At 41.3% G+C, this 16,834-nt stretch overlaps 1 protein-coding gene across 3 annotated transcripts in view; it reads left to right on the top strand.

Annotated features, from left to right (window-relative positions):
- The window catches only part of LOC132831254 (myosin-9-like), a 176,235-nt gene that overhangs the window by 21,175 nt on the left and 138,226 nt on the right, over window positions 1-16,834 (top strand). The gene's annotated exons all lie outside the window — the stretch shown is intronic.

Below are 16,834 nucleotides of genomic sequence, written 5' to 3'. Positions count from 1 at the left end.
ATGCATACTGCCTTCTGTAAAACACAAAGTTGCCCCATAGGTTCCCTTTTATTCTTTCTCCTCTAACCTTAAACTGATGCCCTCTAGTACTTGATTTCCCAACCCTGGGGAAAAAGACTGGTGTATTAACCCTATCCCTGCCTCTTATGATCTTTAGCGTGTAGAGACTGATAGAAGTGTATAAAGAAAGAAGTCCTAGCTTGTCCAATCTCTCCTTATAACTCCAGACTGGGAGGTCTTGCCAAAACATACAAGGCAGTCAAACTCTAATACAGTGAATAGTTTTGGGCTGTTTACCCAAGGAAAAGATATACTAGCAGTGGCAGTGTTCCAGAGAAGGAAACTAGACTGATACCAGTATGAAGGACTGCTTTGAGGAGAGTTGAGTAGACAGGGCAGTACTCATTGGAATTTAGAGAGAGAGGCAACCTTATTAAGAATCGTGTATGCTTCAGGGGACTTGACAAAGATTATTCCCCCTTGTGGGAGCAGTCTAGGATCAGAGCATAATCACAGAATAAGGGTTGCATTTTTAAAACAGAATGAGGAGGAATTTCTTCTGAGGGTTGTGAATCTGTGGAGCTCTTTACCACAGAGGGCTGTCGAGGCTGAGTCAAGTATATTCAAGGCTGTGATAGATTTTTAATCAATAAGGGAATCGAGGGTTACAGGGATGAGGCTGGAAAGTGGAATGGAGGGTGATCAGATCGACCAGAATCTCATTTTGGTGAAGAGCAGGTTCGATGGGCTTCTACGTCTTTATGGCTTTTATGATGCATGATTTGATCCATATCATATTGCTATTTATGGCATCTAGTTGTGTGCATATTTGCAGCTGTACCTGAAACATTGAAATGGAGCTTCGATAGTAATTAATTGACTGTAAAGAGCTGTGAAAAGGCCTGAAGTTATGATTTACATAATATACAAGTTACATTCATCTGGAATTGATCTCAAAAGATTGAAGCCTTAAAGTTTGAGTGACAACACAAGCTGAGTATGCGGCTATCAGCTCTTCCACCCTGTTCAATTAAATCATGACTGCAGTACACTTTCATACCACTTACCCAGTGGGTTCCATCCATAGCTTTTATACCTTTATTAAACAAACATCTATCAATCCCTGTTATGAGACATTCAGTTTATCTCTGACCACGAGGTGTATTTTGGGCTTGGGGATAGAAGATGGGGAAAGAATTCCAAACTTCCATCACCTTTTTTTGTTAGAAAAGGTTATTTTGATATCACCCTAGTTCTAACTTCAAGGTTCCTCTCTAATGTGAACTCTTGCTACCAGATGAAATAGTTTTTCTCCCTCTCTACCCTTTCAACTCTTCTTGATCTGACTACTGTCATGTATGTTTTCAGCAAAACCTCCCTGTCTGGATTTTTAAGGAGAGATTGGACAAGCTGCTTTAAATCTTCTATATTCAAAGGAAATGGAGCCTACACTGTGCAACCTGTTTTCATAATTTAATTCTTCACTGGTGTAATACTGCTAAATCATCAATACAGCCTCTCCAGAGAAAGTATGTCCTTGCTGATTTACAAAACCCAGAACCACAGGCCTCCAGACAAGAACTTCCAGCCTATTGGACCAGTCCACATATGCCAGAAAATAGTCATACCATGCTACAGCACAGAGATAGGCCCTTTGGCCCATGCCAACTAACATGTCCATCCACACTAAGACCATTTCCCTGTGCTTGGCCCATATCCTTCTAAACATTCCCTACCCATGTATTTGTCCAAATGGCTTTTAAAGTACCCACCTCAACCACTTCTACTGGTGGCTTGTTCATATGCATACCTCCTTCTGTGTAAAAAGAAAAGTTGCCCCTCAGGTTCCCTTTTTTCTTTCCCCTCTGATCTTCAAATGATGTCCAGTAGTCCTTGATTCTCCTACCCTGGGAAAAAGACTGAGTGCATTCACCCTGTCCATGCCTCTTAGATCTTATACACGTTTATAAGATTTCCCCCCTCAAGTCTCCGAAGTCCTAGCTTGTCCAACTCTTCTTATAACTCAGACTTTGAGTCCTGGCAGTATCCTTGTAAATTGGTCCTTCCGGTTTAATAACCTCCAAGGAGACCAAAACAGAACACAATACTTCAAGTGTAGTCTCACCAACGTTCTGTACAACTGCAACATGACTTGCCAACTGCTATGCTCAATGATGAAGGCCAGTGTTCCAAAAGCCACCTTCATTTTCCTGTCTACTGTCCACTTTTAGAGAATCGTGTACCTGAAATCCAAAGTCCCTCTGTTCCATTACATTCCTTAAGGTGCTACATTCACCATTAAACTCCTACCTTGATTTGACTTTTCAAAATGCAAGACCTCACATAGATTAAATTCCATTTGCTGTTTTTTCGACCCACCTTCTCCACCTGATCAAGGTCCTGCTGTAATTTCTGATAATGTTCCTCATTATCCAAGATACCTCCCTGTTTTAGTGTCATCTGTAAACTTATTAATGTCCTGTACATTCTCATCGAAATCATTTGATATTGATAACCAACAGTAATAGGCCCTGAGGCACTCCACTAGTCACAGGCCTCATGTCTGACAAGCATCCTTCCACTATTAACCTCTGCTTGCTACTATCAAGCCAATTTTGTATCCGGTTTTGCAGCTCGTCCTGGATTCCATGTGATGTAACCTTCCAAAGCAGCCTACGTGTGGAACCTTACCAAAGACCTTACTGAAATCTATATAGACTACATCTCCTGTCCTGTCCTCTACCATCTTCCTGGTGACTTCACCAAGAACCCTAACAAATTTGAGACCTGCTCTCACGACTTACTGGTCTATCGCTCCCAGGCTTTTCTTTGCAGCCCTTCTTGAACAGTGGCACAAATTTGCTTACCTGCAGTCTTCTGGGACCTCACCCTTTGATAGTGATGCAAAAATATCACTAAGGGCTGCAACATTTCTTTAGCCTTGTGTAGGTTTCTTGGATATATCTGGTCAAGATATCACCATTAAGTTTCCCAAGTTGTCATGTCTTTCTCCATGGCAAACAGGGAAAATATTCATTGATAACTTTGCCAGTCTCCTGTTGGACACTTGCATGTATGCTTTGGAATTATGCCCAGAAGCCCATGCCATTGCTGCTCCACTGTCTTCTGTTTGGGGTCCCTTCCAATCCGTTCTTGCTAACTCCTCCCTCGTGTCATTGTAGTTACGTTTACTCTGTAATACCATCATATCTGATTCTGGCTTCTTTCCTCCTCAAACTGCAGAGTGAATTGTCATATTATGGTAACTGCCTCCTAGGAATTCCTTCACGTTAATAATACCCTAATAAATTTTGCCTCCGTACGCATCACCAAATCCAGAATTGGCTGTTCCCTTGTGAACTCTACCGCAAGCTGCTCCAAAAACCATCTCCAGCATCGCACAAATTCTAGTTCTTAGGATTTACTACCAACCTGACTTTTCCCAGTCCACCTATATATCTCTTGGGTGGCTCAGTGGTAGAGTGGCACAGTCGCTCAGTGGTTAACACTGCTGCTTCAATGCCAGGGACCTGGGTTCGATTCCAGCATTGAGCGACTATCTGTGTGGAGTTTGCACCTTCTCCCTGTGTCTGCATGAGTTTCATTAGGGTGCTCGGATTTCCTCCCACAATACAAAGATGTGCAATTTAAGTGAATTGGCCATGCTATAAATTGCCCATGGTGTTCAGGGATGTGTAGGTTAGGCACATTAGTCTGCGGCAAATGTAGAGTAATAGGATAAGGGAATGGGTCTCGATGGGTTACTCCTCAGAAGGTCAGTGTGGACTTGTTGGACCAAATGGTCTGTTTCCATGCTGTAGGGATTCTATGGAGCAATTCCCATCAGTTTGTTTTTCCTCAGTGGCTCTTCAACTCTACCCAGACAGACTCTGCACCTTCTGACTCGGTATTTACTTTAATTTCATTTTTACTAATGAAACAACCCCATCCCATCTGCATATCCAAGGTGTATATCCTTGGATATTTAGTTCCTAACCCAGGCCCCCTTGCTGCCATGTCTGTGATATCCGCAACATAACTGCCAACAAATCCCAACTTCAATCTGTGCTTCAACCTCGTTATTTTGTATACTGTGTGCATTTAAGTATAACACCCTTAGACCTGTGTTGACTGCCTCCATCTGATAGTTATCTCCTTAACTCCCAAAGCCCTGACGAAGGGTTACACCCTAAACATTGACATCTCCACCTCCTGATGCTGTCTGGCTTGCTATGTTCTTCCTCCTGTTTGTCTTCCTTAACTGCTGTGGTTGAAGTTAGCTTCATGAGCCTTTGCATGCTGCAGACCTCTTAATTGTTCAGGAAACTTTTTAGTACCTTCTGTTAACCAACCCCACCCACCCAGTAACATTCCATGTAACTGGACCACACCATCTTGTTATCTAACTCTATCTTGAGCTTTTTTTTCCCCATTAGGTTAAATCTATGACTTCAACAAATCTGTAAACCTGGGCTATCCCACTTTTTACTTGGATAGTAATGGAACATACTTAGATTGCACTTGATGTCAAATGGAAAGAGTGGTTTACAGTAAAGTTCACAGTTGTGAAAAGGCATGAATTGCTGTCTCTAATTTATCAGATTATGGAAAAGAGCGGTCTGTTCTTTTCTTTGAAAAAGAAAATGAATGGGAAGATGTGCTTCAGCAGTGAATAGGTGTTGAGCAGCTGTAAAGAAATTGGGGAAGAAGCATCTGCTAAATATACGAATTAAAGAATAGTTCTATTTGCATCCTGTTAACTCCAGCTGCAGGAGTATATGGGAACCAACCTATTTGTTGAATGATATGTTGGGAGTGATGCTTGCATTATGAATGTGACCTAGTAGCTGCCAAGATTAGTTTGACATTGTCAAATCATAAATGTTTTACTGTTGGTATTTGTTGATCCAGTAAGTGCTTTGCAGTTATGAAACTATTGCATTTTGAAATCACCACTAGGAAGGAAATTTTAGGTCATATCTTGTATCAATATTGAGATCTGGGACAAAGTCCCTATCCCCAGATCTCCTTTTAGAATAATCCTGTGTTTCTCTGATACAGCAACTCTTTTTTTTAGTTTTGTGCAAGTGATGTAAACCTAGTGCAGGGGAGGGAGTGGCGTGCATCAGGATGGCCTTGTCTACAGTTTTTCTCTTGATCAACTCTTACTGAATATTAATCTAACTTGAAAATCGGATGTTTTCCTGCTTTAAATTTTAACAGTTCAATGTCCAGAACTGCAAGCTTCTGGTTCGGTATGCATGACATTGAGTCCCACGGCAGCCTCCGAGTACTTACCAGAATATGGGAGATTTGTATCTGTGTGAATACTTACTTTCAACTGTCAGCTTTTTTAATATTCTAGTTCATATTCCCATGTTAAATATAAAGGTAAGAATTGTAGACGACTTGTTGTTTTATCCTTCAGTGTCCATTATTGATTCAGTTGGCTGGACAGCCAGTTTGTGACGAAGTGTGGTGGCGACAGCATGGGTTCAGTTCCTGCACTAGCTGAGGCTACCATGAAGGGATTTCCTTCATGACCTCTCCCTGTACCTGAGTTATCATAACCCTCAGGTTAAACTGCTACTATCTTCTCTGTCGTGAGACTAATGTGACAGTTGCGTCCTTTTGTAACCATGCTATAGAAAATCATGCTATGGAAAACTGCCAGAGAAAATCATGCTGTAGAAGATCACTAAACCTGTTCAGTAGAAAGGCTGTGTTATCCAAACAGCATCCACAATTTGTCAATATCCATTATAGCCAGTTTGCATTGATGAAATGTGCGTTTTACCAGAATGCCTTGTATAATAGCAGAAATTTACAAGAATGAAGTAGAACACAAATGACTACAAATAAAAAGCAGTTCCTTCATATGTTTAAAAAAAAATTGGATAATGTTCTGTTGTGGATGGGACTGGATATTGGCCTTCACCCAAAAAACTTTATTTTTCCAGATGCTGTGTACTTTCACTGTTTTACTTCAACTTGTAAGTAGATTAGCTGAAGAGATGTTTTGATCCTACTTGTCCTGAAATTAGCACGATTTTTGCAAACATTTGAAGTCAAGTTTTTTTTTAGTTTGGCCCAATCATTTTTCAGATTATATACGAATTGCATTTGTGTGAGACAACTAGAAGAACAACTGAAAGAATGGCAAAACTAAAGCTTCAACTTTTCAGTTTAGTTATAGGCTAACTTACAAAAGACATTCCATTTGAATTACTCTGGATTGTGATAGAATTTCAAAATTGACAGAATTCTGCCGATCAAGTTTTAATCATTTCTGGTGCTTTGGCTACCCGGAAACAAGAGAGCAAGTCATAAAATATCTTCAGTACTATATCGCAGGAACAAAAAAGTGGTGATTTTTTTTTTCCACCTTGGCTGTAACTTTCACATGCTTTGGCAGTTGGGGAATTTAAATTTAGTTAAATAAATAATACTTGAAACAAATTTAAATAAGTTAACAAAACCAGTTCCTTCCTGACCTAAAGAGCACAAATAACTGGTTTGGATTTATTTGATTTATTGATTTCTTTGTCATTTACACAATTTAAGTGAGCCTGAACAAATCTTTACTGATACATTCTTTTCTACTAAGATTTGAAATGTTTTTACAAATAGTTAGATCAAACTGTTTTTAATGCTGACTTCATATTCTGAACCTGTCTAGAAGATCGTTGAGCTGATTTTAAATTGGCGTTTTCTGTTATTCTAATTTGGGCATGCATATCCTAGTGAGGTACAAATAGCTTGAGGAAAAAGTAACTTTGAGTTAAGGATGTCTCTGGGTACTTGTTAAATTCATTCCAGAACAATTAGTTTGGACATTATGCCATAATTGTAATTTCATTGCCCTTCTGTCATGTGACCTTGCATCGTCTTTTATAAGAGTGAAGATTAATATTGCAACTTATTTGGTTGCAGGAAATCCCACAATACTAGATACTGAATTATCCAGTTATCTCCTTGCCCCTCCAGAACATAAGAACTAGGATCAGGAGTAGACCATCTGGCCCTTCAAGCCTGCTCCACCATTCAATAAGATCATGGCTAATCTTTTTTGTGGACTCGGCTCCATTTACCAATGCTCTCACCGTATCTCTTAATTCCTTTATTTTTCAAAAAAAAAATCTACCTTAGTTTTAAGTGTTTACTGGGTAGTGGCAACTACTTCCCTTGGGCAAGGAATTTCATAGATTAACAACCCTCTGGGTGAAGAAGGTTCTTCTCAATTCAGTCCTAAATCTGCTCCTTCTAATCTTGAGGTTGTGCCCTCTTGTCCAGGTTTTGACTGCCACCCAGTGGAAACATTCTTTCTACTTCTTCCTTATCTATTCCCTTCATGATTTTACATTTTTCTATAAGGTACCCCCTTATTCTTCTGAATTCCAATGAATATAATCCCAGTCTACTCGATCTCTCCTCCCAAGGCAGGCTCCTCAATTCCGGAATCAACCTAGTGAACCACCTCTGCACCCACTCCAGTGCCAATATATCCTTTCTCGAGTAAGGAGACCAAAACTCCTTTTAAAGTAAGGAGTCTGCAGTACTCCGGGTGTGATCTCACCAGCACCCGGTACAGCTGCAACATAACCTCTTTGCTTTGAACTCCATCACTTTACCAATAAAGGACACCATTCAATTTGCTTTCCTAATTGTGTTTTACCTGCAGATCAACCTTCTGTGATTCATGAACAAGGACACCCAGGTTCCTCTGCATAGCAGCATGCTGCAATGTTTTACCATTCAAATAATCTTTTTTACTGTTACTCCTATCAAAATGCATGACTTCACATTTATTAGTATTGTATTCCATCTGCCAGATCTTTGCCCACTCAAAGTATCTATGCTCCTCTGCAAAGTTTCACAGTCCTCTACACACTTTTTGCTCTGCCACTCATCTTAGTGTTATCTGCAAAATTTGATACCATACGTGTGTTCCCCAACTCCAAATAATCCATATAAATTGTAAATAATTGCAATCCCAACACTCTTCTGAGACAAACCACAAGTCACTGTTTGCCAGCCAGAATAGTACTCATTTATCCCCACTCTTAGCTTTCTGTTGGTCAACCAATTCTCTATCCATACTACTACTCTGCCCCTTAATGCCATGCATTCTTATTTTATGCAGCAGCTTCTTGTTGTGGTACCTTGTCAGAGGCCTTTTGAAAATCAAGGTAAATTGCATCCACTGTGTCCCTGTTGTCCATCTTGCTTGAAATGTCACCATAAAATTCCAAAAGCTTTGTCAAGTATGACCAGCCCTTTAAACAGTGGCGTCACATTTTGATGTTTTCTGATTTATGCCTGGACTGCCCCAGAGTCCAGCGAATTTTGGAAAATTACCGCCATCTCTTTTAGTTCCCTTGGATGCATTCCATCAGGGCCATCCTTAGCTCCATTAACTTGCCCAATGCTAGCTCTTCTGTAATAATTGTTTCCAGGTCCTCACCTACCTTCCTCTCTCATTTACTGGCAGGTTATAAGACCGATACCAAACACCTCTTCGTTGCCTTGGCCATTTCCTGTAAATAAATGCCACTTCTCATCTAAAGGACCAACATTTACTTTAGCCACTCTTTCTCATTTCATATTTATAGAAACTTCTGCTATCTGTCTTTATGTTGTGCTAGTTCTTTTTTTGTCATGTTCTATCTTAGCTATAAAGAAAACTATGTAAAGATGAGGCGTGAAGGTTCAATTGGGGCAATTGAGAGTTATAAGGTAGCCAGGAAGGATCTAAAGAGAGCTTAGAGCAGCAAGGAGGGGACATGAAAAGTCCTTGGTTGGTAGAATTAGGGAAAACCCAAAGGCTTTCTATAGGTATGTCAGGAATAAAACAATGACTAGGGTAGGAATAGGTCCAATCAAGGATAGTAGTGGAAAGTTGTGTGTGGAGGCTGAAAAGACTGGGGAGACACTGAAGGAATACTTTTCATCAGTATTCACTCAGGAACAGGACGTTGCCGATGTGAATAATTGTGACTCGATTAGAATGGATGGCTTTTGAGGTATGTAGAGAAGAGGTGTTGGAAATTCTGGAAAGGGTGAAATAGATAAGTCCCCTAGTAACTATAGGCCGGTGAGTCTCACTTCTGTTGTGGGCAAAGTCTTAAAGAATTGTAAGGATAGGATTTATGAACATCTGGATAGGAATAATGTGATCAATGATAGTCAGCATGGTTTTGTGAAGGGCAGGTCGTGCCTCTCAAACCTTATTGAATTCTTTGAGAAGGTGACTAAGGAGGTGGACGAGGGTAAAGCGGTAGATGTGGTGTATATGGATTTCAGTAAGGCGTTTGAGAAGGTTCCCCCATGGTAGGCTACTGCAAAAAATACGGAGGTATGGCATTGAGGGTGTGTTGGAGTTTTGGATTAGGAATTGGCTGGCTGGAAGAAGACACAGGGCAATAGTTGATGGTAAAGGTTCAACTTGGAGTGCAGTTACTAGCGGTGTTCTGCAAGGATCTGTTTTGGGACCATTGCTGTTGGTCATTTTTTATAAATGACCTGGAGGAGAGGCTAAAGGTTGGGTGAGCAAATTTGCGGATGATACGAAAGTCGGTGGAGTTGTTGACAGTGAGGAAGGATGTGGCAGGTCACAGCAGGATAGAGAAGCTGCAGAAAGGTGGCAAATGGAGTTCAATGTAGGTAAGTGTGAAGTGATTCACTTTGGTAAGAGTAACAAGAAGATGGAGTACTGGGCTAATGGTCGGATACTTGGTAGTGTGGATGAGCAGAGGGATCTTAGTGTCCATGTACACAGATCTCTGAAAGTTGCCACCCAGATAAATAGTGCTGTGAAGAAGGCATATGGAGTACTGGCTTTTATTGGTAGAGGAATTGAGTTCCGTAGTCCTGAGATCATGCTGCAGTTGTATAAGACTCTCTGGTGCGGCCGCATCTGGAGTATTGTGTGCAGTTTTGGTCGCCATACTATAGGAAGGATGTGGAGGCACTGGAACGGGTGCAGAGGAGGTTTACCAGGATGTTGCCTGGTATGGAAGGAAGATCGTATGAGGAAAGGCTGAGGCACTTGGGGCTGTTTTCATTGGAGAAAAGAAGGTTTGGGGGTGACTTGATAGAGGTGTACAAGATGATTAGGGATTTAGATAGGGTTGACAATGAGAACCCTTTTCCACGTATGGAGTCAGCTATTAAGAGGGAGCATAGCTTTAAATTAAGGGGTGGTAGGTATAGGACAGATGTTAGGGGTAGATTCTTTACTCAGCGAGTCGTGTGTTCATGGAATGCCCTGCCAGTAGCAGTGGTGGACTCTCCTTTATGGGCATTTAAACAGACATTGGATAGGCATATGGAGGGTAGTGGGCTAGTGTAGGTTAGGTGGGCTTGCATTGGCGCAATGTTGAGGCCAAAGGGCCTGTACTGCACTATGTTCTAGTTCTTTGTGGCTTTCTGTTAACCTTTTTTTGAAGTTTTCCAATCTTCTAGTTTCATGCTGTTTTTGGCCTTTTTCAATTTGATAGCCTCCCTTATTTTCTTAGACAGCCATGGATTATACTTTTGCTAAGCACTTTGAGAATTTTCTTTGAAAGTCCTCTACTGCTAGTCAACTGTTCCACCATAAAATCATTGTTTCCAGCCTACTTTAGCTAGGACCTTCCTCATGCTATTGTCGTCCCCCTTGTACAAGCACGGGATCCTGGTATTGCATTTTATCTTCTCACAATCTGTGTCCTAAATTCAACCATCATTGTGATCACTCCTTCCAAGAGGATCCTTAATTATGAGGTCATTAATTATTCCGGTCTCATTATACAGGACCAGATCAAGGATGGCTTGCACTCTCTCATTGGTTCCATTACATACTGTTCAAGAAAACTGTCACGGGCGCACATGATGAAATCCTCCTCAAGACTTGCCTGACCAAACTGGTTCGACCAACCTACATAAATTAAAATCCCCCATGATAATAGTCATACTGTTTTTACAGGCGTTAGTTATTTCTGTTTATTGCCTGTCCCAATGTGATATTATTTGGTGGCCTATAGACTACGCCTAGCAGAGACTTTTTTCTTAGAATTTCTCATTTCCACCCAAATGGATTTAACCTCATTCTCCATGGAACCTGTATCATCTCTCCGCACCACCCTGATGTCTTCCTTGAATATCAACTACACCACTTCCCTTACATTCCTTTTCTGTTCTTAATAGTTTGGGACTCCTGGATATTTAAATCCCAGTCGTGACCATCGTGTAACATGTCTGTAATGGCTACCAGATCATATTCATTTGCGATGATTTGTGCCGTTAACTCATCAACCTATCAACCTTGATATAAATGCTATGAGCATTCAGGTACAGTGCCTTTATGCTAGCTTTCTTACTGTCATGATTCACAACATCTCTATCTCCTGAGTTGTCCTCCCTTTTTATGCTTTTTATAATCTGCCTTGAACTTAAACCATCCTGCATATATGCTAACTTCTGCTTACCTTTTTTATTTATCATTATCTTCCTGTTGCTTTCACTTTCCCTTCCCCTCCCTCTGACTCACAAGTCGTGGTGACAGCCCTATTTATCTTTTTGCTAGAACACTGGTTACAGATCAGTACAGGTGGAGACCGTCCCATTGGCACAGATTCCTCCAGTTCCCAAACTGATGCCAATGCGCCATGAAATGGAACCCCTCCTTCCCACACCATTTCTTTAGCCAAATGTTTACTTCCCTAAGTTCCTTATCCCTGAGCCAATTTGCATGTAGCTTGGACAGTATTCCGGAGATTATGACCCTTAATTTTGTTCCTCTTACATTGATAATCCCTAGGTTCTCCATCCTATCCTTACTTATGTTGTTAGTCCCAAAGTTGATCCATCCCCTCCTGCTCTGATATACGTTCAAGCCGGTTAGAGTTGTTCTGCACTCTGGCATCGGGCAGGCAACATACCATGTGGGACTCCTGATCCAGCTTGCAAAGGATACTATCTATCCTAATTATAGAATCCCCTAAAACTACCACTTGTCCTTTTGCTCCCCTCTCTTGAGTGGCCTTCTGTGCCATGGTAATTTGGCTCATCTTCCCCACAGCCCTTTTTTTCCACACAGGGAGCAAGAATCTCATACCTGTTAGATAAGGTCAAAAGCTGAGGCTCCTCCACCCCTGAACTCAGGATTCCCCCTACCTGTCTCACCTGCAATCACACCCTGTTGAACTGATCACTAACTGAATTTGAAGTACTTAATCTATCAAGTGTGACTGCCTCCTGAAACAATCATCCAGCTAACTCTCAACCCTGCTGACCCCCGATGTGTCGCAGTGTTAAAAGCTCAGATTCCAGATCATCAACTCTGAGCTGGAGTTCTTCCAGCAACCAACACTTGCTGCAGATGTGATCACTGCCGTTCACAATGGGATCAGCCAGCTCCCACATTTTACAGCTACAGCACATCACCTGCCCAGCCATCTCTACTAAATTAATGTATCTAGTCAATGAGGTAAATAACTTCTAGTTCATCTCTTCTAGTTCATCACATTAGGGTGGCACAGTGGTTAGCACTGCTGCCTCACAGCGCCAGGGACCTGGGTTCAATTCCCGCCTCAGGCAACTGACTCTGGAGTTTGCACGTTCTCCCCGTGTCTGCGTGGGTTTCCTCTGGGTGCTCCGGTTTCCTCCCACAGTCCAAAGATGTGCGGGTCAGGTGAATTGGCCATGCTAAGTTGCCCGTAGTGTTAGGTAAGGGTATATGTAGGGGTATGGGTGGGTTGCCCTTTGGTGGGTTGGTGTGGACTTGTTGGGCCAAAGGGCCTGTTTCCACACTAAGTAATCTAATCTAATCATGTTATGGTCTTATTTAAATAACCAATTAATAGATAAATGAGAGAGCCAAATTTTAACCAATCACATGATACAGAAGAAATATAAGTAGAAAAGCCTTACCATGTCAATGCATCAGTCCTTTTTTTTGGTTAGCGGAGCAGGTGGAAGATACTACATGTGTAGTGTCTCGGGTTCAGTTGCTGCCCAAATAAATTCCGGGCAGCCCGCTGGTCCTTGGTGTTGCCTGTTCCTGTGCTCCTGTTTTCAAAAAAAAACCTTCCCGTCAGCCCCTGGTTGATGTCCATGCTCTTCCTGCTGCTGAAACAAAAACAGAGGGCCCTGATGCTCATGGTAAGTATTTAAATTGGTGATTCACCTTCCTGTCAGTCCCCAGTCAACGCTTCTGTTAGGGACCAGACCCAAACCCCCTCAAAATTAAGATAGCTAGACCCTAACTTTTTTTTTCTTCTTTTAAACAAAGTGTAAGGTGTTGCATTCCAGGTGCAATTTGGTCAAACTACTCTAAGCAAAACACTTCATCTTGTCTATATTTTTACACTATATGGTTAAAATAAAAATGAGAATTGGCTTAACTCTATTGATGCTTGACGAAATAATATATTAACTACTACTACTACTAATGAACTGTTCCAATACAGTAACATCCCACTAACACTCTTGGCAAAGGCAAATTCAGTAAAATAGATTTGTCTCACATGCAAATCTCTCAGCAGGAGGAGAACAGTAGCTTTCAGCTGTAACCAAGGAATAAGAGCTTCCACATCCAGTTTCAAGAACCCAGCAACTGCTGAAGCTAAAACTCAAAACTTTGGTTCTATGGGCACTTGACCCCACCTATTCAGGTTGTTTAAAAATGTTGGAACAACATGAACAAAAAAAAATCAAAGGTTTTGCAAGCTGTTGACTTTAATTGCTTTGAGCTGACCGCTTGGCACCTCATCTCAACATTTCTTAAGAAAGACCAGGACAAAATATATCTCAATGCCATAGTATTGTCACACTTCCAGCATTCATTAACTCTCCTCTGTTCACAATCCTACCTCCATTCACAATGCAGTTTTCATTTGTAAATGGTATACAATCAATCTGTTCAAGTATGTTATTACACCATCTGATTTGAACCACCTCATTCAGAGGCAGACTGCGCTTTCACTTGTAAGCTTTCCACCACTGGTCATTGAATCCTGATGAGGGGAAGGAGATGTTGCCCTTCTTTTGACTAAAGGGTACAGATAATAATATTTGCCTTATTTAGAACCTGACACTTCTAGTTGTTTGTCAACTAAATCATGGCGATCCAAGCAATTTTAATCTTCTGCATGGTTTCCATCAACTTTTGGCTGAACTGCTATACAAGCTATAGGTGGTTTGTACATTTCAACATTTTAATTTTAGCACTTAATAAAACTTTCTTATTTCCTTCAATGGCTTAAGGGGTAAACATGCTTTCAAGCATATTTTTGGTTTACGGTTTCTTAGATACTGGGTAATCTCTAGCATCTCCTTTTGAATTAGTTTTTTTAAATGTAGGAATCTTAAAATAAAAGTGGGTATTGAGTAGATATGCTGGTCGCAGCCATTTCCAATTCTGTCCCCATGTTCAGTTCTTTTCCTGAGGTTCTTACACACTTGATGCAGTTGCAACATACCAACGTCTGCAGACAGTTTAAACATTATTAAAGCTTGTATAAACCAGGTGATCCCTTAGACACTCTTCACAGGCATGCAAAGTCAGGCCAAAGTGAGGCACAGAACAAAGAAAGCACACTCCCTCTATTCAAGTCATGGTTTGGAGATGCTGGTGTTGGACTGGGGTGTACAAAGTTTAAAAATCTCTCAACACCAGGTTATAGTTCAAGTTTAATTGGAAGCACACTAGCTTTCGGAGCATCACTCCTTCATCAAGTGGTAGTGGCCACTACCAACTGATGAAGGAGCGACACTCTGAAAGCTGTTGTGCTTCCACTTAAAACTGTTGGACAATAACCTGGTGTTGTGAATTTTAACTTTATACAAGTCAGTTGTAATGCTGACTGATGCTCTGCTCTGGCCACTCCCTATAGTCCTGTGCCATTCAAGACCCCCTCCCCCAGGTCACTCTGTCAAATGTTACCCCAGAAACACTGGCAGGATGAGATCATCCTCTGAGATAATGCTAATGTCCTAAGTCTGCATAACATTTACCCAGAATATTTCCTGACTCTGATTCCAAGATCATACAGGTGCGACATACTTTCTGGCCAAAGGTACTTCTGAATGGAAGAGATTTGAATTGAGAGTTCTACATGACAATAGAAGAGTCGTGTCTAAATGATAGTCCTCCACATTCTTGCATGACTGTTATCCCGACCCAAAGAGTGCAGTTTAACTCTTTTTTTTTTTAAAAAAAATATTGCATTAATGTCCAGAGAGAGTACAATTAAATCTTAACATTACACCCACAGGCACCAATTAGCAAAATTGAGTTTTTTTAAAAAAACTTCAAACCTTTTGGTGAGCTTAATTTTATCAAAATATATTGCAATGTAATTGGCCTTACTGAAAGCATTTGATTTGGGCATTTGGCTAATTTTTGTTTTGAAATCAAACTTAGAGTCAAAGAGATGTACAACGTGGAAACAGACCCTGTCCATGCTGACCAGATATCCCAACCCGATCTAGTCCCATCTGCCAGCACCTGGCCCATATCCCTCCAAACCCTTCCTATTCATACACCCATCCAAATTCCTCTTAAATGTTGCAATTGTACCAGCCTCCACCACTTCCTCTGGCAGCTCATTCCATACATGTACCAGCCTCTGCATGAAAAAGTTGCCCCTTGGGTGTCTCTCATATCTTTCCCCTATGCCCTCTAGTTCTGAACTCCCTGACCCCAGGGAAAAGACTTTGCCTATTTATCCTATCGATGCCCCTCATAATTTTGTAAACCTCTAAGGTCACCCCTCAGCCTCCGCTCTAGGGAAAACAGCCCCAGCCTATTTAGCCTCTCCCTTTGGCTCAGATCCTCCAAGCCTGGCAACGTCCTTGTAAATCTTTTCTGAACCCTTTCAAGTTTCACAACATCTTTCCGATAGGAAGGAGACCAGAATTGCCCACAATATTCCAACAGTGGCCTAACCAATGTCCTGTACAGTCGCAACATGACCTCCAATTCCTGTATTCCATACTCTTTCCGATAAAGGAAAGCATACCAACCGCTGTCTCCATTTTCAAGGAGCTATGAACTTGCACTCCAAGCTCTTTGTTCAGCAACACTCCCTAGGACCTTACCATTAAGTGTATAAGTCCTGCTAAGATTTGCTTTCCCAAAATGCAGCACCTCTCATTTATCTGAATTAAACTCCATCTGCTACTTCTCAGCACATTCCATCTGGACCAGATGGGCCAGATCCTGTTGTAATCTGAAGTAACCCTCTTTACTGTCCACTACACCTCCAATTTTGGTGTCATCTGCAAATTTACTAGCTGTACCTCTTCTGCTCGCACCAAATCATTATGTAAATTGCAAAAAGTAGAGGACCCAGCACCGATCCTTGTTGCACTCCGCTGGTCACAGGGCTCCAGTCTGAAAAACAATCCTCCACCACCACCCTCTGTCTTCTACCTTTGAGCCAGTTCTGTAACCGATTTGGGCAGCAAGAACAACCTGATGTTTGCAGTATAGTGCTATTACACAAGAACACCAATTGCTTACCACAATTCTGCAAGCATTTAAGTATGAGTTATGTTTTGACAACATGACGCAGTAAAATAACCTGGATAGTGATTTATCGAGATCTGGCATCTGTGAGCTGGTTGAAGGCATACACTGATTTTTTTTTGTTTGAAAGGAACAAACTTTGATCTGTGCAGTCCCTTTCATGAACGAAGTCTGTTCTGAAGTACTTTGTGTTGTCTGATTTATACTGCAGTTTCCTAGTGGTAAATGTTGGTATACCACACCCGTGTTTCTCTTGCAACATTTGAGAATCAAGTCAGTTTCCAGGTTCGTAAGATAAAGTTCAGAATCAAAATATTGCAG

Source organism: Hemiscyllium ocellatum, chromosome 33 (assembly GCF_020745735.1).
Source record: "Hemiscyllium ocellatum isolate sHemOce1 chromosome 33, sHemOce1.pat.X.cur, whole genome shotgun sequence".
NCBI classification, from domain to species: domain Eukaryota; kingdom Metazoa; phylum Chordata; class Chondrichthyes; order Orectolobiformes; family Hemiscylliidae; genus Hemiscyllium; species Hemiscyllium ocellatum.
Note: the sequence above shows the minus strand (reverse complement) of the source record. Positions and strands in the feature narration are given on the sequence as shown.